Below are 23,499 nucleotides of genomic sequence, written 5' to 3'. Positions count from 1 at the left end.
TGTGTTTTTGACAGTATTAGCGAAATCAGACAATAACTAAGTAATCATGTGCCGTTTGACCGGTCTTTTAATGTACGAACGCTTCTGTGTACGCACTCTAAATAAGCGTATTGACCCAATTACGTACCGGTCCAAAAAAATACCGGTTCTCGGTACCCATCCATCCCTATATATCATAGGAGAAAAAGTATAATAAGTAGGGATGGGCGATACCTCTTATTTTATTTGCGAACCGATAACGATATTTTCAAGCCCAATATCGTCGATACTGATACCGATACCAATACCTCTAAACTAAACTGATCTTTTAAATTATTAAAATAATATAATCAGCAATTATACTCTCATGATTTTTTTTCTTTTCTTTTTTTTTTACATTTCATAGGCCTTTTTTGATTATACTGTCAGAAATAAAATATACTAAAATTGTATTTTAGCCGTTTACTGGGGCAGTAATCTCAAAGGTGCACCTATACCCCTAAAAGGGAGCATATTAGTACCATACTTATTAGTACCATACTTATGCTTGCTTTAAGCTTGGATAAGGTATACCTTTGAGGATACCTCAAGAAAAATAAACATGTTGTTACATAAGTACTAAAATGTATTATTATTATTATTATTACCATGGTAAATTTGTGGTTACTGCAGTTTTACTACAAATGCTGTGGTAAACTGTGGTTACTCTAATAAAACCATAGTTAATTTTTGTAAAAGGTTGCCAGGCTGTTGTACCCCTAAAGGTGAAACTTTAGCATATTGTTTTCTGTCAGATTTATTAACAGCAATTACAGAACATAACACAATCTATTTTAACTTTCAACAACCAGTTTAAATAAATTTACTTGCACAAACCAGCCTATTTAAAATAAATATTACATGTACACAAAAGTTTGAGGTTATTAAGATTTTGTAATAGTTTTTAAATAAGTCTCATGCTCACCAATGCTGCACTTATTTAAAAAAAAACAAAAAAAAAACAGCAACATTGTGAAATATAATTAATAATAACTACTTTCTATTTTAATATATTTTAAAATATAGTTTAAAATGCATCTGTGATCAAAGCTGAATTTTTGCGTCAGCAGCGAACGCTGTCTGTGATTAATTGGTTCTGTCTTTCAGCATTTGCGTGTGTTCCGATGAGCAGGAGAAATATCTCTATCCAACACAATTATTCGCTAATATAGTCTATTTTTCCACTTAGAAGCTTATTTTATGCACCAAGTTTCTTGATAAATAAAATTAGTGGTTAAAAAAAAGTATCGATACTTTAGGATCGATCCGCCCATCCTTAGTAAGAAGGTTGAATCCATGCTTGACAAGCTGCTGTCTCAACATCTCCACATGCCTCTTCCTTTGTGACTGGTGATGTTATTGTGGACCACCATGTCAACAATGCTCCTGTTCCATTCAAAATAATCTTGATTGTCCACCTGACTGATCTCAAACTTAAATTCTGAAAAATGTTTGGACATTTACAGTAAATAACAGAAGTTGCGTGATTTGTAATTTGTATGAAATTAATGAAAACGTACAATCTGTTTAGGACAATTACAAAGTGTTCAGATCACTGTGTTAACTGTTTTGAGAACAGTAAGATATTCTTAAAGAGCTTTCTGACTCTCCATATAGACATCAACGCAACTACCACGTTCAGGGCCCAGAAAGGTAGTAAGAACTAAATTAAAATTGCCCATCTGATGTCAGCAGCACTGCATGCATATGTTGTCGTATTCTTGTGAACATGCATCGAAGACTGATGCGGAAGAGAAGACATTGTTGAATACATGATGTCACATGGACTATTTTACCGATGTCCTTAATACCTTTCTGGGCCTTGAACATGTCAGTTGTGTTGCTGTCTATGCAGGGTCGGAAAGCTCTCGTATTTAATCAAAAATAAGGTCTTACAGATTTGAAACAACATGAGGGTGAGTAATTAATGACAGAATTTTCATTTTTGGGTGAACTAACCCTTTAAAGTTGCCCCAACTTCACAGGTTACAGGTAGCTGTGTATTATCAGTGACCTCACGACCCTATCATTGTCCAAGGGAACAAACAGGGTACATGGGAGATGTTCCCTTTGATGCAAAACAAAGCACAAAAGAACCAACAAACCATGTTAGTGCAAAGAAACTAAACAGAGGCAAAGAATAACAGTAGAAGGGCAGGAACAAGGAGTTTGATACTGACTGACAAAGCCGGACCAGCTGAGCAAACACAACAGAGGGAGTTGTCGTCCTGGTTGTGTTGTTGTGGCAGAGATTTGGGCTCTCAGGATAGCGCCGCAAGGGGCCCAGGGTTACACTGAGAATCCCACTTATAAAACACATGTGGAAGGACAGGATAACGCACATATCAGCACTCAAATTTACACCGAGGAAGTGAAGCGGTGATAAAAAGTCCAGCATCAAGCGCTGAGGTCTGAACTTCTGAGCCGGTGGTGTTTATGTGTGCATCCTCCCTCCCTCTTGCAAAAGATTTACTGCTTTAATTATTAAGAATGAAGAGAATGTGTTTTGGGTGCTGGGATGAACAGTTGGCAATATATCTTTCCTGTCTTGGAATTTTATATCCCGCTCCTCTTCTCCAGTCCTCTCTCATTCTCTGTTTGTTTGTGTGTGTGTGTGTGTGTGTGTGTGTGTTAGGTCGGTGGGTCGCGACCGAAGAATGAATCACAGGATTGTTCTGATAGTGTTGTGGACAGCAGGGAAAAACAATGCTAAATGCTAATAATAAAAAAACAACCATACAATAAATCATTCAGGTTAAGACACTTGGAAGGGAAGAGAAATCACTTCAGATATCTCTTATTGTTGATGTCAAAGGCTGTGCAAACTTTGAGGTTTTGGCACAAGTTAATCTGCTAATGTGGCTAATGCTAATACAGTATTTTTAGCCCTGTGTTGATTCTGTGTGTTAACTAGCTACATTTTGGCAACATTATGCAGGCAAAAAGGTCTGTTGTCAATTGTCAATAGTGTAGCGATGTAATGAAGCACAGCTGAAAAGTCACTTTTGATCTAAACAGCTTTCCTTTGGTTACTTTGGCAGTGTTGAGTGACCAACCTGAACCTGTTGCGAAATCTGCGTGGGGAAATCTTTCGTCTTCATGCAAAATTCCTGGGTGTTGTGTTTTCCTATTTAAATGACTGAACTGAGGCTGCACAAATTGCATACAATGGTAAAATTGACACACATTTAAGGTTGGTTCATGCAGAACATCTTTTTGTATTAAACTGCTCTGCTTTCCATTGTAATCAGAAAAAAAAGGTTACACTTTACTTTAAGGACCTATTCTTGCTATTAACTAGTTGCTTATTAGCATGCATATTACAAGCACACTGGCTATTTAGTAACCGCATATTAATGCCTTATTCTGCATGACCATATTTTGGATCCCTTAATCCGACCCCATACCTAAACCTAACAACTACCTTACTAACTATTAATAAGCAGCAAATGAGGAGTTTATTGAGGGAAAAGTCATAGTTAATATTGAATATGTGTTCCCTATTCTAAGTGTTACCAAAAACATTTCTTGCTGCTTTTTCAGCATAAAGGCATGTGTGCTACATTTTTGAAAACATTAAAGACAAGCGATTAAAGGGATAGTTCACTCAAAAATGAAAATTACCCCATGATTTACTCACCCTCAAGCCATCCTAGGTGTATATGACTTTCTTTTTCAGACAAATACAATCGGAGTTATATTAAAAATGTCCTCGCTTTTCCAAGCTTTGTAATGACTGTGAATGGTGCTCGAGATTTTGAAGCAAATTAAAGTGCATCCATCATAAAAAGTGCTCCACACGGCTCCGGGGGGTTAACATAGTAAACCATAATCTCTAGCTTCTGCTAACGTATGCATGTTCCTGAGAAGGTAATTAACCCCCCAGAGCGTGTGGAGCACTTTTTATGATAGATAGATGCACTTTTTTGGGTTTCAAAATCTCGACACCCATTCACTGCCATTATAAAGTTTGGAAGAGCCAGGACATTTTTTTTTAAATATAACTCTGATTGTATTCCAATGAAAGAAGAACCCCAAGTAAATAATGGGGTAATTTAAATGCTTTGGTGAACTATTCCTTTAACTTTCAAAAACAGTAGTGATCAATTCTGCTGTTTATGCATTTACAAAATTAGCAGTTTTCCTGTTCGGCTAATATTATGTTCAAAGATTTACATTTTGTCATACCTATGCAGTTTACAGTCATACCTATATGTTGTTCAATATTTGACCAATATTCTTGCTCAAGTATTGTTCAAACACATCTGTTTGTTTTAGCGTAGACCTTTAGGCCTCTGATGAAACAGGTACACAGATAACAGCAGATAGCTGCAGATGACCCAGTAAAACACGCTTCAGCCCTGCTGTCTATTAATCCCATTTTGGTCGTTTGGGGAGGGGTCAGGAAGCCAGAATGCTGAAGGTCATCCATAGGCAGGTTTACTAATGGAAGTCCTGTCTGTGCCTGGTGCACTGAGATGGACGATGTAGATCTGGTTTCTCAAAAGAGACGCAGTTTCAGTGCTGCACAGGGGCCTGGGGTATGTGACGGACAGAACAACAACTAGGTGCAGACAGGCTGCACCTCGGGCCCAGACCCCTCTGTAAATCAAAGCTGTCAGCTGGACAGTAATTTCGTGGATGTTCTGAATGATCCGGATTGATTGATAAATCGTCATTCGCTCTGAGCAGAGATTCTAGGCCTCCTCGCCCCCCAGGACTGCCCCCAACCCCCATACCGACCCACGCATTCCAGGCCAGCAGAGCTATTCCAGGACACAGGCTGTGTGTGTCCTGTGCACACACCCCGAGATACACACAGCCAGCGCTGAGGTCGTGTCATCTGCCTCACCACACTCACTTTAATGTCAGCTGCCCGCTTTGGACAAGATTATGTGAGCTGCGGTGCAGTCCAGCGTTAATCAAACATGCTGTATCACATATTTAATGCTGCTTCATGAGAAAGGGTTCATATGAGATACTGCAGTTGTTTAAAACTGAAATATTGATGTCGGTATTGCTTAAACTATTTGTAAAATAAGTGTATACATCACAATAAGTGTATAACAGAATCGGAATCCATCCTGTCCTCTGCGGTCAGTGCCTGATAGTTTGGCCAGTCATGTGATCTCAAAGTGGTTTCATGTTAGTGTGCATGATTTTAAACATATGTTTTTAAAAAAGTTCTGTTTATATCTTTGTGTGCAATTGACTGATTTTCGCCTTTGTACAACAGACCTGTTCCAAATGTGATATATATTTTATACAGCAGTTCTATAAACAAGACATTAATAATGAATAACTGGCTAGTTATTAAGTTTATTTTTTCGCTGCCAACATAAATAGTTGCAAAAAAAGCAAAAGCGGAGTCAAGTGTTCTCAAAGAACAACACAGAGACTGAAATGCCACGAACACAAACAGTTAGAGTGATACAAAGTGAAACGGCTCAATACTTCACAATATGTTTGGTTTGTTAACATTAGTTCATGCAGTTGGTATTATAAACTAACAATAAACAGTGACTTTTTTATTTTACATTTTATTAATCTTGGTTGATGTTCATTTCTACATACATACTAGAACATGTTTAACCCTTTAAAGCTGGATATAATTACAATAATGTATTATATTTTTACATTAATGTATTGTGAATGAATATGAAATATAATAAACAACATATCAATAGTATATATATAAATTAACATTAAGCTAGGTTAATTATTAAAATAAAAATTTAAATTAATTTAAAATTAATTATCTTTCAAAAAACTATATGATTTTAATTATATATCATTTTATTATATATATATATATATATATATATATATACATACTGTATAGATAGATAGATTAAAAGTATTATCAGCATTAAAAGTAATATCAGAACTCTTGAAATGGTGCTTTGGCAATCAAACAAGATGAATGGATAACATATTTATTTAATTTATGATATTGTATTTAAAATGTAATTATTATAAAATAATGATCAGTAGAATGAATGAAAAATTCTACAATTCTAATTATACTGTATAACATTATAATATATATTATATATAGAATTATTAATATATTATTGTAATTTAAAAAATATTATGCAAATTGTTCATAATTAGTTCATAATAACAAATATACTTTCATGTTAATCAGTTGAAGTGTTAAAAAAAACATGAAAAGTAATATCAGCACTCTTGAAATGGTGCTTGGCCAATCAAATAAGAGGAATGGATTTCATATTTATTTTCTAAAATTGTATTCGATGAGTGGAATTGAAAACTGCCGTGCGTAGCGGTCGGTGTTTGAGAGAGATACCAGACATAAACCTGCTCTCTCAGTCTCATCACTTTTAGTTAGGACAGCACGCCAAACCATAAACCTTGTGCCCAGCTGTCATCATTCTTTATGAGCTTCCGCCCCTTTCTATCACACTTTCTCATCTTTTTCTCCATCCAGACCCTGAATGATCACCACATTGTGTATCTCCAAACAAAGTATCTCATTCAGCCTATCTGATGCAAGTGCTTAGCTTTCCTGACATTTCCCACCCTCTGTGCGCTTCTTGGTTCCCTTCTCATTTTATCAAGGAGGAGCCCAGGAGGAGTTGATGAATGTAGCTATCACTGAAAGGCCAAACCCCTGGAGTCGGGGGATTTTGGAGAGGGCCGGTCGAAGTGTGCAGCCTTGACCACTCCACCGCACAGCATGGGCCCTGTCAAGAGAGCTCTTGTTATTTTCCAGTGCTCAGCAGACGTTTGGTCACTGTAAGTGCTGAGGAGCATTTTTTCTTTGAAGCTCTTTGGCCCTTTATCAGCAGGCGAGGGTTAGCAAAATACAATGTGGAAATATGCCTGTAATGTGAAACACGCAGCTCGCTGTGAGAGCCTGGGCTGGGCTCGAGTCTCAGGTCTGCTACAGATTTACTTAAGATATGGAGAGCGTAAGAGAGATGGAGAGGAGAGGAAATTTTATGATGGATGGTGTGAATTTGTGAGGCGAAACGACAGGCACATGCATTCAAACGCAAGCGCACTTTTCTCACAGCATAAATAGTTTCATCCTTCCTCTGATGTTGAGGCTGGAATGCTAACAGGCTCCATCTGTCACCTCTGACCTCTAGCACCTGATAGGTGAGGAGCAAAGCACACGTTTTCCATTACAGCACAGGCTTTCTGCAGCCGCTCTGTGCCGCCGCCGTAAACAAGCTGCATATGAGGCCGGCCTGCCTAGTGTTTGTAGCATGCGCTGTCGATCTGTGTGTGTGTGTGAACTCGTGTGAGTTTGTCTTTATGTGAGGAAGTATACGTTTATGTGAATGTGTGTGAGTGCGTGGGTTTAATTAGCTCTGCTTTGAGGAGAAATCTATCACTAGAAGCTAGTTAAATATGAAAACATCTCCCTTTAAAAATGATTCATAAATAAACTAAATTAAAGTTTGTGATAACACTTTACTGTGAGGTTCAATTAGTTAACATGAGGTATAAACTAATAATGAACAACTTTTTTTACAGCATTTATTCATAGTTAATATTAATATATAAATAAATGGTAACACTTTTTTTAAGGTGTCCTTGTTACACGTTACTTACTATTATAACAACAAAAAATGATGCATAATTTAATACAAGTAAGCCTAATCCGTTAATTAATATTACTCAGTACTGTATAATTACACTGTAACAAGAACACCTTAAAATAAAGTGTTACCAAATATATTTTTAATTCCTATATGTTTTTAATATATTCATGTTAATTAATACAACTTTATGCAACAATGTATATTGTATATAACATTAGTTATCTACATTAGTTAACATGGACTAACAATGAAAAAAAATATTAATCTTAGTTAATTTACATTTCCTGATATTTACTAATTTACATTATTAAAATCAAATTTGCATCTGTTTATATTATTTATTAGACCTGAACTATGAACTAATATTGAACAGTTGTATATTTATTACCTAAATTAAGATTTATTAAATACTGTAATAAATGTTTTGCCTGTTTTTATTTAATGTAATTTAATGCATTAGCTAATGATAACTAATTGTTTAGTTTATTGTAAAATGCTACTGTTATTTTTCATTAATTCATGTTAGCTCTTGATTTAACTAATGCTAAGTGAACCTTAACTTTAAAGTGTTACCAAAAACATTAATCTGATTAAATTTACATGGTTACATTAAGTTATTTCACTTTATTAAATAAAAAATACCACCATTTAAATGTATTTATTTATTTATTTAATTAATTAATTTTTAAGATAGATTTAGAGTTTGAGTTAATCTGCAATATTTATGTTTTTAATTTTATATAAGAACAACAGAAGTCTGCGGTGCGTCCTCATTTAGATAAACAGTGTGTACGTGTGTGAATGTGCGTGTGCTGCTGTTGTATGGGAGTTTGTATGCAGGTATGAGAATGCATGTCATGTTTATGTGTGTAAGGGCATATTCAGTGGTGTTTGGACTGCAGATGTTTGGCTGCAGTGGCCCAGGTGCTTGGAGCTACAGACAACACAGATGTCTGCTCAGTGTAATGTGGAAATCAACTTGAAACACACCTGGAAATGAACAGGGCCAAAATGTACAGGAAATGAGCAAGAGTAAAGTCATTTCTCAGTTATCTTTAGCTTCCCCTTATATATGGTGAATGTCAACCCAGTAAGACCAAAACCAATAAGACTGAGAATGTTTCTCTCTGCTCACCAAGGCTGCATTTATTTGATCGAAAATACATTATTTGAAATATTAATTGTATTAAATATTTAAAAATGCAAATTATTCATGTGATGCAAAGCTGAGTTTTCAGCATCATTACTCCAGTCTTCAGTGCCACATGATTTTTTCAGAAATCATTGCAATACGCTGATTTTCTGCTCAAGAAACATTTATCACTATTAATAATATTGAAAACAGTTGTGCTGCTTACCATTTTTTCAGTATTCTTTTATGAATAGAAAGTTAAAAAGAACTGCATTTAACATCTTTTATATTACAAATGTTTATAAATGTCAGTGTTCTTGCCACTTTTTATCAATTTAATGCATTCTTAATTGCAAACTTTTTAATGTCAGAGTAACATTGTGGTTGTTTATGGAAAATATGTGACCCTGGACCACAAACCAGTCTTAAGTGTCAATTTTTCGAAATTGAGATTTATACATCATCTGAAAGCTGAATAAATAAGCTTTCCATTGATTTATGGTTTGTTAGGATCGGACAATATTTGGCCGAGATACAACTATTTGAAAATCTGGAATCTGAGGATGCAAAAAAAAATCCAAATATTAAGAAAATCGCCTTTAAAGTTGTCCAAATGAAGTTCTTATCAATGCATATTACTAATCAAAAATGAAGTTTTTATACATTTAAGGTAAGAAATTTACTAAATATCTTCATGGAAAATGATCTTTACTTAATATCCTAATGATTTTTGGCATAAAAGAAAAATCAATCATTTTGACCCATATTTTTGGCTATTGCTACAAATATACCCCAGCGACTTAAGACTGGTTTTGTGGTCCAGGGTCACACATGTTTTCTAGCATTCTCTAACATCCTAATGCAGTTTTAGAACCATCTGGTGTACCGGTGTACCACTTCCTGTTTCTATTTCTTTGCTCTCGTTCCTAATTTGTTAATTGTTTTGCATTAAGTATAGCTTTAGAAATGATTATATCTTAGGTTGCTCTTTGAGCACACAACTCTTAAAGGGATAGTTCACCCAAAAATGAAAAATCTTTTCATTCCAGTCAGTAGAACACAATAGGAGAAATTATGAAGAATGTACCAGCAGAACGAATGGGCACTGAAGCGTTCAAGCTTCAAAATGAATTCAAGGATGTTAAGATTTCTCACCTACCAACAGAAAATGGTAAAATCTCAGCACTTATGACCTGTAGAGTTAGATTAAGGCTGTTTCCAACATGAGAAAAGTGAGATCAGTAAACGGAAAAGAGAGCAGATGGTGGTTTTTTTCCTCTTTGAGAAAGAAGCAATGGCACCATCGCATCTGCAAATAATCCTGATCACAGAGAGAGGAAGTTTGCCATGAGAAACAGCCCAGTGGATCTGGCTCCTTCTACAAGGGGTCCTTATTTCTTCCTCTGTATATAAACAACAATCCTTCCCCACACACACTCAACCGTATGCACTTAACAGATAACCACATACACAGAGAAATAATGATACCTAACCAGCATTTGTGTAAACAGTGCCTGACTCGATATGCACAAGAGCTGGATGGATTACATCTACAGTCATTCCCATTGTGGAAGGCTTAACATGGTGGCTGGGAGTTTATGGCGTCTCACCAAACATTGTTGTATGCGGTAGGCTGGCTTCAAAGACTGACAAAGGTGATGTTGTCACATTAAAGCAAGAGGATAGTGAAGGAAGCCTGACAGTTGTGTTACAAAAACCAAAAAAAAACAATTAGAATCAAATTTCACACCTTTTTTCTCAGTCCAATACATTTTTGTGCTTGAGAGTTCCCAAAAGAAAGTGTTTGTTTGTGTAAGAGTTTTATTTACATTAGCAGGAGCTTTTGACGTCCAGAATTGATTCCAGACATCTTCCTGCGTCATGTCTGTCAGCCACCACAACGTCTGGAAACACAAACTGTCTCACCTACTGTGGGTCATCCGTAAACCGGGAGGCACAGAAAGAGCCGTGAGGATACTTTTGAGGTTAATAGGGAGTTACTTGGTGACAGTTATTTCTGTTCAGTGCATTTATGGAAAATAGTTACAAAATATCATCATAGTAACCATAGTTTTCACCAAAATACCATAGTTAGCGGTGTTTGCTATGACTAGCATCACTATAGACTATAACAGTCTGGTAATGAAAGTAAAAATCCCATTCATTTACTCCATAGAGAAATTGTTTAATGATGACAACATATAAGTCCGTTGGTATTTCTGTAATTTTCCTGGCCTTAAGCAGGCGAGTATGAAGGCACAGAGAACCCAAGTGTAGGTTTATTTAAAATTATAATGATCCAAAAACAAACCATGAGCTTAATCCAAGACATGAAACAAATCGATGAGCTATGAGCTTGACAATAAACAATGACCTAACACGTGGATACAGAATAGGCGTAAATCCCGGGGGGGACGGGGGGGACAGGACCCCCCCTATCTGAGGCTTGTCCCCGCTAAAAATATCATTACAAGCGACTCTGTGTATTGAAAATAATATAATGGACATATACTTAAAATAATTGTGTGATTAGTAAAATAAACGCAATAAAACGTTTTAAGTTCAGAAATGTTTTGATTCCCCCCTCCCTTTCGTCATAGTGGTTTGGTCCACTGCCTTCTTTCCTTCTTTACCGATACACACACACGAGTCCGGTGAGAGAGAGCAAGTTAGTTATGTGTAAGTAGGCTGTCAAGGCTGTTTTATTCTCTTTAAACATCGGGTGAAATGATTCTTTCTCTTTAATACAGATGATGGATCATTAATAAATTAGTCATGACAAAAAAATTATGACATCTGATGTATTTTCTATGAGCGATTATAAGGTTAACAAGCTTAATACCGTTGCTCACCCACTACAACTAACACGGCGATAAACCTGTGTGTGAACTGATATTAGGCTAATATTGTAGACCTACGTGTTGGGTTTTGCTCAATATGATGTTAAGTGGCAGATCAGTGGGTTTAATGCAGTCGAATTAATGCGAAAGAGACATACTAGGTTTCAGACGAAACCTTAAATACTACGGATGACGCAAAATAATAATTATAATATGACCGCGTGGTGAACCATGAACTCATATTTAAACACGGTCTCCATGCTATGTATACATGCTGTGTACACACATCTATCCTTACAAGTACAATTTTGGCTGTATTATTTGTGTCCCCTTCAAAAATTGCTCTTGAGAAATTTTACGTTTATTGTCCCCCCCTACTGTCAGATGAAATTTACGCCCCTAAAAACAGCATAACTTTCTTCAATACATGACAAGGCAAACATGAGGGCTTAAATCGCCAGGGAACACATGACAAAACCACCAATGACAGATTAGAAAAAGATATCAAGAAAATGACTGTGAACCAGTGAGAACATGACCCAGGAAACAAACGGGATACAGATCATACGACGTGAAACCATGAACGAAACTATGATGATGAGGAATTACAAAATAAAAGACATGACTAAGCTTATCATTCACAATGCTTCATGGGCTGTTTCTCAGAGTTCCAAATTATTTGCTTGAAAACTAAGTTTGTAACTTTATGATATTCATCTCAGAGATGGTTAGTTTGGTTCATGGTTTAGAACTCTTTATTGAATTTTTTTCAATCCCTATGGAAGAAATGAATGGGAAACAATACTAACCAAGACTGACAAAAGTGGACAGTGATTGTTGCACTGATACATAAAGTTGTAAACTTTGCGGTATGAGCATTAATGATACCTTAATTCAGGTGGCTTGTTGAAGAGCTGTGCGCTAGCAAGCATCAAATAGTGCCTTAGCAACCACATAGCCACACCCTGGCAACCACGCACAACGCATTATTGTGATGATACACGCAAGCACAACTTGCATATTCATGGTATTAGTCATCAAAATTAAATGACAGAGGGACTCACAGTTGGAGTAATCTCCCATATCCCATTTTTGTAAAGACCTGCCATCCTCGTTTCAGGTTCTACTGGTCCATCTTTTAATCTCAGTCAGCATGTTCGCAGCCTCTCTGGTGCTAACGGTAGCTGAAGCATTTACAAGCATTTCTGAACATTGAGTTCATGTATGCCATCAGCTCAGCTCATTGAAATGGCCTTTGCACCATGCACAACTAAGGCCTACACCATCTCACAGGAAATCATATTCCCACTGTGGTAAGATCTGCCTCTGAATCTCGTTGATCCCTCTTTGTTTTGTGCTTGTCCATTTCTTTCTGTGTCTAATCTGAACTTTAGAGCTAAAAATAAGTTTGAGAAGATCTAATTATGTGCAGATTTAGTGAGAGGAGCACTATAGCTGACACCAGTGGCCTCGCTCACACTGGGTTTGTGCTAATTAATATGTGTTGACTTGAATTTGCCCCACAATGGCACCCATTGAAGAGTTGATGGGGAATGCTGACATGGGGTTAGGACGGTTCACAAAGAAAAAGAATCAGTTATCTTCAAACATACATTTTTATACTGTGTTAGTCTGTTCTTGCTAAAGAGTTTTTACTACTTTACCTCCCAGAAATCCACCTTTTTCCCACCTTTTGACTTCCTCAGCCATATATTGATGAAATACTTCTCAATGCAAACTAAGATTTCATGCTTAAGTCTTTTATGCTTACCAAGGCTGCATTTATTGAATAAAAATACAGTAAAAACAGTAATATTGTGAAATATTATTATATTTTTAAATAGTTTATTCCTGTTATAAACAGTTGTGCTGCTTAAATCTTTTAGGATTCTTCAGGATGATGAAGAGAAAATTTAAAAGAACCGCATTTGGTCACACTTTATTTTAAGGTCCAATTCTGGCCATTAACAAACCATTAACTACAACTTTTGCCTTAATAAACTCCTGATTTGCTGCTTATTAATAGTTACTAAGGTAGTTGTTAATTTAGGTATTGGGGATGTAGATTATGGTCATGCAGAATATGTGAAATAAAAACATTTGTAAAATTATATATATAAAATTACTGTTTCTTTTGATTTAATGCATCTTTGCCGATTTTTTTGTTAATGGTACTGTAAAAGTTATTTTGATAAGTGCCTTTTTTTGTCCAAATAAGTCAGTGGTCACCAAATCAATTCCATATGAAGTTAATCGAAAATGTTTAATAACAGAACAAATAAACAGTTTTTTATTTATTTATTTTTAATGTCTTTTTTTTTTTTTTTTTTTGGATAGGACAGTAAGTTGACAGGCAGTGAAGCGGGAAAGAGAGAGGGGGGACAGGATCAGGAAAGGTCCGCGAGCCAGGACTCGAACTCGGGATGCCCAGAGCGCAATAGCGCTGTTGCTATTGGCGCCGACAGAACAAATATACTGTTGAGAAAATCTAAATATACCAATCGTGATTGGTCGTCTTACATGTCAGCCAGAAAACCCTTTCTTAACGATATCCCAAGCATATCTCAGCATAACAGCATTGCTGTTGCTCAGTGTGCAGTAGCGGCGTCTCTGTGTACTGTAGTTGTGTCTGGATGTGCTTCAGCTGTGTCTCAGAGCTCTGTAACTGTGTCTTGGCCTTCTCATGGCTGGCTAGTTTTTCTTGGCTAGCTGCTAGCTGCCTGCTGGAGTGGGCCTGTGGTCAGGGTGATGGGTGTGGAGACATACGCTCACATTCCTCCCTCTGTCCTCACCAGAAGCAGCAGCAGCATCAGCCCGAGACTCTGTGCTGTATGTGGGAGCGTAGAGTGAGCTTACAGAGGGTCTTACATGTGTTGACATCTTGTCTTGTATATACAGAGGTGTGGAAGCTACTGAAATGCTATATTTTATATATGATATACACTACTGATTTTAAAATGTAATTCATTCCTGTGATGCAAGCTGAATTTTCAGCATCATTACTCCAGTCTTTAGTGTCACACGATCCTTCAGAAATCATTCTAATATGCTGATGTGCTGCTCAGGAAATGTTTCTTACTATTATCACAGTGTTGTGTTACTTAATATTTTTTTCTGAAAAAGGATTCTTTGATGAATCAACAGTTCAAATGAACAAAAACGTAACATTGGTCAAATCTTTTGTAACTTTTGATCAATTTAATGTACTCGTGAAAAATACTAATCCCCCCGCCCACTTTTTTAAAACATTTTTACTACCAGCATTTTGAATGGTAGTATATATACTCCTAACAGTTAACAAAAATCAACCATTAGCAATATTAGCATTCTCTTTCTTCTAGGAAAACACTTTTGCACAGATTTTTGTCCAATAAAATGCTCTCTAGAATGAGATGTCCTTTCTCCTAATACTACCTGCAGTATAGCAAATACCAAATCACTCTCAATGATTCAAGAGGAAATAAAGAAAGACAAATCTTGTGGCTTTTTGAAGAAAAAAGTTAAATTACTTACTTATTTTTACCTGGTGGACAATAAATGGCGGGGAAACATTAAGAAAATGTACATTGAGAAAGTACATTGAGAAAATAACCTTCAATGTCCTACACTTCGAGGTGGGCTCATTTGACTTGGGCAAGTAGGCAACCACCTATCAACTAACCAAAGTATCCTAGCAACCAATCAAAACACTTTGGCAACTGCTTAGCAAGTTTGTAGCAACTTTCAGCAGCTAGCAAACAACTACTCAGCAACAACATAGTAACATCCTGCAAACCAGCCACAAAAAATTAGCATCAATGCACTAGTGGACAGTCACATTTTCTTCATTAAATGTAATATAACTAGATTTCTAAACTAAGAGCTCATTTGGCACCAAAGTGTACACATATAAGCTCAGTCCTTATAGAATTATGGTTCTGTTGAAATACTCACAAAAAGAAAACATGCCTCTCATCAGTCTGGCCTACATAGTTAACAATGTATACAGCCTCCATGCAGGACATTCATCAAAATCTAATAGCTCTTTAGAGAGATTCAAAAAGATTTGAAATGCAGTTCATCAGACAGCACAGGATCTCTGCCAACTTCCAGACAGACCTCCACCTGGACATACAGTTGCCGTGTTTATTCTGGAGCTCTCGTCCTCCTTACAGGTGTTCTTCAGGACTAGATAAGTAGACGGAATGTCAGTCTCCAAACACAGGTGTTCCTTATGAAAGTGGCCAATACTGCTTTACATTGCTGCTACATTTGTGGAGCCGAGGTTATGAAAACACACAAAACGGCAAAAATGTAATAGAGCATTCCTTCAATATAAATGTCCTTTAGATATCAGACATCTGATTATTAATCTTTCCAGATATCTTTTTATTTTTATAGCAGTTTAAGTATCATATATAAAGACACTTTATTATAAATCACAAAATATCATTAGACTGTGCTACTGACTTGGCTTTTATGGGTGATTATGGTGATTTAGATGTGCTGTCTGGAACCAATAAAGCATGTTTTGTGCTGCACAGGTGTCAAATGGGACATTTTCATTTCCAAATGTTTCATATCAATATCCTTTCCCGACAGACATTAAGATACAAAGTAAACAGAGTCTTATTGTCCAGCCCAGAGTATTGCTCTAGGGTTACACTCAATGCACATAAAAGTGATTTTATTGCAAAAAGCAGAAATACACACAAATGTTCAAAGATATTTTTAAAGAAAATAATGCTTTTATAAGGCTAGGACAAAAGTGACCGTATTAAGACTTTATAATATTACAAAAGATTTCTGTTTCAAATAAAAACTATTCTTTTGAATTTTCAAATCATCAAATGTTTTGAGCACCAAACCAGTGTATTAGAATGATTTCTGAAGGATCATGTGACACTGAAGACCGAAGAAATGATGCTGAAAATTCAGCTTTGCATCACCGGAATGAATTAAATTTGAAAATATATTACCACAGGATCTTTTAGTTTAATTTGTAATAATATTTCACAATTTTACTTTTTTTTTTTAATCAAATAAATGCAGCCTTAGAGACTATTAGAAACTTCTGCCAAAAGCATTGAAAAAAGCAACCCCAAACTTTGACTGGTAGTGTACGTGGCAAAGCTAATAGACATAAACTAAAATCAACAAAATGTCAAAAGTTGTTTGAGATATACGGCTAAGTTGTTAAAATCTCTAAGCAGTACAACCTGAATTCCGGAAAAGTTGGGACGTTTTTTTAAATTTGAATAAAATGAAAACTAAAAGACTTTCAAATCACATGAGACAATATTTTATTCACAATAGAACATAGAGAACATAGCAAATGTTTAAACGGAGAAATTTTACACTTTTATACGCTAAATGAGCTCATTTCAAATTTGATGCCTGCTACGGGTCTCAAAGTAGGCACGGGGGCAACAAAGGGCTGAAAAAGCAAGAAATTTTGAAAAGATTCAGCTGGGAGAATGTTTAGCAACTAATTAAGTTAATTGACATCAGGTCTGTAACATGATTAGCTATAAAAGGGATGTCTTAGAGAGGCAGAGTCTCTCAGAAGTAAAGATGGGCAGAGGCTCTCTAATCTGTGAAAGAGTGCGTAAAAAGATGGTGGAATACTTTAAAAACAACGTTCCTCAGTGTCACATTGTAAAGGCTTTGCAAATCTCATCATCTACAGTGCATAACATCATCAAAAGATTCAGAGAAACTGGAGAAGTCTTTGTGCGTAATACTTCCAGAAACCACTGTCGGTAAACACAATCCGCCGTGCCATCTGCAGATGCCAACTAAAGCTCTATATCATGCAAAAAGTAAGCCATATGTGAACATGGTCCAGAAGCGCCGTCGCGTCCTGTGGGCCAATGCTCATTTAAAATGGACTGTTTCAAAGTGGACAAGTGTTCTATGGTCAGACGAGTCCAAATTTGACATTCTTGTTGGAAATCACGGACGTCGTGTTCTCCGGGCTGAAGAGGAGGGATACCTTCCAGCATGTTATCAGCGTTCAGTTCAAAAGCCAGCATCTCTGATGGTATGGGGGTGCTTAAGTGCATACGGTATGGGCAGCTTGCATGTTTTGGAAGGCACTATGAATGCTGAAAGGTAAATAAAGGTTTTAGAGCAACATATGGTCCCCTCCAGATGACGTCTATTTCAGGGAAGGCCTTGTGTATTTCAGCAGGACAATGCAAAACCACATACTGCAGCTATTACAACAGCATGGCTTTGTAGTAGAAGAGTCCGGGTGTTGAATTGGCCTGCCTGCAGTCCAGATCTTTCACCTATAGAGAACATTTGGCGCATTATTAAATGAAAAATACGTCAAAGACAACCACGAATTCTTCAGCAGCTGGAAACTTTTATCAGGCAAGAACGGGACCAAATTCCAACACCAAAACTCCAGAAACTCATAACCTCGATGACCAGACGTCTTCAAACTGTTTTGAAAAGAAGAGGAAATGCTACACCATGGTAAACATGCCCCCGTCCCAACTATTTTGAGACCTGTAGCAGGCATCAAATTTGAAATGAGCTTATTTTGTGCATAAAATCGCAAGTGTTTTTGCTAGTTTCAGCCTGACGCAGTTCTCATTTTCCCATCCTGCACTGCATTGTTTAAATATTAAATGCATTTGCGCCCATTTGTGCGCCCATGGGCGTGCTGGTCTAAAAAAGAGGTGTGTTCAGGCGCATTGTTGGCGGGTTGCTATTTTGAGGAACTGAAAATAGACTGTGCCATACACCAACTCAAACCTAGTCTAAAGTCAATGGGGCAATATTTATTTTTTTTGTTATTTAAAGAGCGCGTTAGTAGAAAATGTGCCTCTGGGCGGGTCCACAACGCACATTCACTTTGCTCATTACACACAGGGACGCGCAGCAGCACACAAACATGCCAAATATTAAAAATTAAAGGATTGCAGTGTTAAAGAATATTATTGTGTAGGCTACATAAATATAAAAATGTCATACATGTCATAATGGATAGTCATTGCGTGTATCAGAATTAGCCTACCTATTTGCTCTCTGGAGACGCATTCAGTCTGTGCGCCTTAAAATTCCGCCGTTTAAATAGCGAATCCACCATGGCGCGAGCGCAACTTGCTCTTAAAGGGAATGGGAGATGAGACTCTGATTGGTTTATTGCACGTTACGCCCAAAAAACACCCATTACTCATTAAGAGAATAGGGACAACCCGTTTAGACCATGCACCCGGGCGCGCCGTGTAGCATAGTTTGTTTGTTGTTTAGAAGTTGTTTGGAAGAACAGAGATTATCCTCTTGAGTTTAGATGAGCAAAGCATATAGTATGAGGCACTTAAACACCCTCATCGCCTCTATTTAAACCCTAAGAGCTTATAAATCTTCTTTTACCAGGTCTTGAAACAAACTAGTCTTCTAAAGCAGTCAGCTCTAGTGTCTTATTCTTACCATGGAGGGCTGCAATAAATATTTAAAACTTGTTTCTGTGTTCCTGTTTGCCGTTCCTGTGATGCACTGCACTGCGGGCATTGAGCCGGTCCAAGCCCACCATTACCAATCAATGGCTGACTGTTGACCTCTGACCCGTGTCGTAACTGGAGCTCGTAACTCTGTGATAAAGCCAGTCAGAGCTCCGCTTGCATGGCAGAGACCCCTGGAGACTGATATTGCTGAAAACTGATAGGCTTTGGAGCCTTTGTGCTATTGGTCAGGCTATCCCATGCTCATTCGTTGTCGGTTGGATTGTCTGTTTTCTAAATTTAGCATGCCAACCTCCACACATCCATCCCACTAATTGCCATTGTGTGGATCCGGACCGTCAGCCATTCTGTGGATCCCGTCACTCACATCCTTATTTGCACGTGTTCGCGGCTCATTATTACTGGATATTATTAGTCACATTGTGGAGCTGGGTTATACATGGTTTGCACTTGGTGTCATTTCCATACCTTCCAATCCTCTTATTTTTATGAACATTTCAGGTTTTACTCGCGCCTCTCTGTACTCATACAGCAAACAATAACCTCACACACACACGATCCTCACTTTCCTGCCTATACCCACTAACACATCTCGTCTGATTTAAGGTGTAGTGTGTATAAAAGCTGTATTGAATTACACCTCTGCTTTAATTGGACTAGTGGTACAGTGTGCCGCTGTCACAATGAAAAATCGGCCTTTCAGGGCCCGTGGAATGTCTAACCGCTGGCTTGTCAGTGGACGGAGGGAAAGAAGTTAATTGTTCTCTGGCGCGCGTTCAAGCTCTGTCGTAATTGCACAGAAATCTCGAGGAGGTTTCAGCGCCGAGGCTTTATTTATTTGCCTCCTTCCTCTGTTTTAAAGTCAACTGTGCTGAAATGGGCCCCCGGGCATCCAGGGGACCCCCTGAGAGAAGGCCTCCATCTCTTTTCCTGCTCTTGGCCTGGTTCTCACTGGCTGGCATGCTGAGTTCAGGGCCTAGAATTAATTAAGTCGCATGCCTTCCTGTTGATCCCACCACTACGCAGCCGCTGGCCCAAATGGTGGACTTCCTCCCTGTTGGGTTAAAATTCCCCTCAAACGAAGGACGCAATGTGAAAACGCTGGTATGGAGGGTATTAAATATGGCATTTGATCTTAGTAGATGAGATTAAATACATCTTTCCTGTCAATTTAATTCAAGATGCAGATGATAGTAACATATGGATGGGACCAAGTGTCTATAATTAAAAATCTCCCACTATGTTGGGTAAACATATTTCTACAGACCCTTTAAGTGCTCACAGCCTTCCACCACTGTTGAGTTAATCGCTATATGATAAACACAGATTGCATTTATGTGTGGTGAAAATGCATGTCTCATCCTGGAGTAAATGAGCTCAAAAGAATTCAGATAATTGGCAATTCAGATTCGATTACCAGAGGTGGGTAGTAACGAGTAACGTTACATTTACTTGAGTAAATTTTTGGGTAACTAATACTTTTAGAGTATATTTAAAAATGGGTACTTTTACTCTTACTCAAGTACATTTTTAGTGAAAAAACGGTACTTTTACTTCGTTACTGTGGGCGACGCTCCTCTCGTTACTTTATCTTAATGCAATACAAGTTAAAAATCCTTCAATTTATTCCAAACAATACACGATACCACTATGACATTACCAGTTTGTTGTACATGTACCTTACACATTAAATACATTGTATAATTGATTCATTAAATAAGCTGTGACAGAGTATGAAATAAGCACCCGCCAAACCCGCGTTAGTTCCAGGAGGAATGCCTTTGCCTAGACACAATTAATATTGATATTTTCACAATATACGCTTGCAGAAATAAAGGCTACATTTGTTTACATTTTGCAGAACAGACGGAAGAAGATCCGCCAATGTGCATTTGTTTCGATATGTTCAGATGTTCTGTAGCGGTCATGTGAGGAGTTTTCACTCTTCTCCGTGTCAGAGGTTATATACATTTATAATACATAATTAAACTTTTCAAATATAATTTAATTCAACTCAGTGATGAAAATCAGAATTTGTATCAGCTGTTACTCCAGTTTTCAGAGTCATATGATCTTCAGAAATCATTCAAATATATTGATTTATTACCAGTGTTGTTGAAAAAAACAAAAAAACAGCATATGCTGGTTAGATATGTTTTGAAGCTGGGATGCTGGTTTATGCTGGTCATGTGCTGGTCTTGAGCTGGTCGGCCAGCTTAGGACCAGCACATGACCAGCTTAGACCAGCTAAGGACCAGCTTAAATCAGCTCAAACCAGCATCCCATGCTTCAAAACATACCATACCAGCATATGCTGGTTTTTTCAACAGGGAACAGTTTTGCTGCTTAATATTTTTTGGAACCTGTGACATTTTGTTCAGGGTTCTTTTATGAATAGAAAGCTAAAAAAGAACAGCATTGATAATAAATCAGGCTGATAAAAATTCGGATTTGCATCACTGAAATAAATTACATTAAAAAAAACATTAAAAGTATTTTGAACGACAGTGTGTGTGTGTGTGTGTGTGTATATATATATATATATGTATGTATATATGTGTGTGTATATGTATGTATGTATATAAAATTTTATCTAAATATCTATATGTCTAAATAAAAATATATTATATTCAGTATATGATCCAAAGTAACTAGTAACTAACTACTTGAGTAGTTTTTTTATCCGATACTTTTTTACTCTTACTCAAGTAACTATTCAGACTATTACTTTTACTTTTACTGGATAAATATTTCTTCAAGTACTTTTACTTTTACTTGAGTACAGTTTTTGGGTACTCTACCCACCTCTGTCTATTACAGAAAAAAATGACAAAAATAGATGTATGAAAAAATACAACATTTAAAAAAATATTTGAAAAAAGTATAAGGACAATCTAGAAAAAGATGTACTGTGTTTTATGCATTTTATTTTCTCATTTTTGTAGTTCTGTTTTAGGTATGACTTTTTAAAAGGTGATATATATATATTTTAAAAATCAATGTCTAATTTAATAGTTTTTTTAGCATGATTTGGGTGAAACGTTGAACTGAGAAAAAAACGAATGTGAGTTTAAGAATGTATCTTATTTGTTTTGATCCCCAGCAGCGTTCAAGTTGACATGCACTTCCTGAGTTTGTGTAAATTCTGATAATCATGTTCTCTAGCATGATTTGAAAATTAACCAAAGAGCATGTTTAGCACTTTGAGATCATCTGAACATTTGTACATTTCAGTGACCTTGATGTCTTTTTTGTTCTTTTTATGTCTGTTTTACATTTAAACGTTTTCTCAATTTGAAGATTTTTTTATTTCCATTTTTATACAGTTTTCTCTGTATATTGCCTGTATGGTTTAGTTATGTCAGACCGAGAACAGGAATTTAAGGTATGAGCTACATAAGGCAGGGGAGCATGTGTGTATATACATGCAATAGCTCATCTGTGTGTTGAACGAATTCGATTCTCCTCAGTTTAGATGGACACTTCACAGGGGACACATAGCTGGCGTGCCTCTCCATACTTGACTTTATTACTGATATCCGCTTTCCTTTTTCATAATTTTCACCTCATAGTTCTGTCTCCCTCATGGCTGACATTGGCCAGACAGTACACCTCATCTGTAGATGCTGAGATAAATGAAATGATGTTTTAGTTTTAGTGAAGAAAAAAAGATTGTTAAATGGTGTTAAGTTGGAATGCTGCCATATTCCTCACTCGCTCCAGCAAGATGACAACATAACACAACTAATGACTGGTTTTAGACAATGAAAGTAGTTATTTTTCCAGACTGAGTAAGCACATATAAGTCGCCAAGATGACTGGAAATGTTCATGTTCACTCTTAAAAATAAAGGTGCTTCACGATGCCATAGAAGAACCTTTTTGTCTAAATCGTTCCATAAAGAAACTTTAACATCTGAAGAACCTTCTTCAGATTATAAAAAGGTAAGAAAGCGATGGTTCTTTAAAGAACCTTTGACTGAATGGTTCTTTGTGGAACCAAAAATGGTTCTTCTTTGGCATCGCTGTGAAGAACCTTTTGAAGCACCTTTATTTTTAAGAGTGTTCATGTTATAATGAGTTAGAAACATATTAAAAAGCATATTCACATACATTCTATTTAATAAATGTCACAAAAATATCTACTGAACATTTTAATGACATATTGCAGCTGAGTAAACTGTAAAAATGTATTTATTTGTTTATTTCAGAAAACAAACATTAAATAGTAGATAAGTGAATTAAAGAATTAAATTTTGCAGTAGTTTTAATCTGAATGTGTTTGATTCAAAAAGAACGACTCATTAAAGTCATTCATTCTGGATTCAGGTTACATTGATTGTGCTGCATGTGTTTGATTCACTCAAAAGAACTGACTCATTAGAGTCACTATTTCAGGAATTGGGCTACAGTGATTGTTCGGACAGTGTTTGATTCACTAAAAAGTCATTAAGAGTCATTAAAATTAGTAATTTGTTTGGA

General features: G+C 36.6%; 1 protein-coding gene across 1 annotated transcript in view; it reads left to right on the top strand.

The window, feature by feature from the left end:
- gpc3 (glypican 3) overlaps nucleotides 1-23,499 on the top strand; it is a 138,101-nt gene that overhangs the window by 112,145 nt on the left and 2,457 nt on the right. The gene's annotated exons all lie outside the window — the stretch shown is intronic.

This window comes from Onychostoma macrolepis, chromosome 14 (assembly GCF_012432095.1).
Source record: "Onychostoma macrolepis isolate SWU-2019 chromosome 14, ASM1243209v1, whole genome shotgun sequence".
Classification (NCBI taxonomy): Eukaryota; Metazoa; Chordata; class Actinopteri; order Cypriniformes; family Cyprinidae; genus Onychostoma; species Onychostoma macrolepis.
Note: the sequence above shows the minus strand (reverse complement) of the source record. Positions and strands in the feature narration are given on the sequence as shown.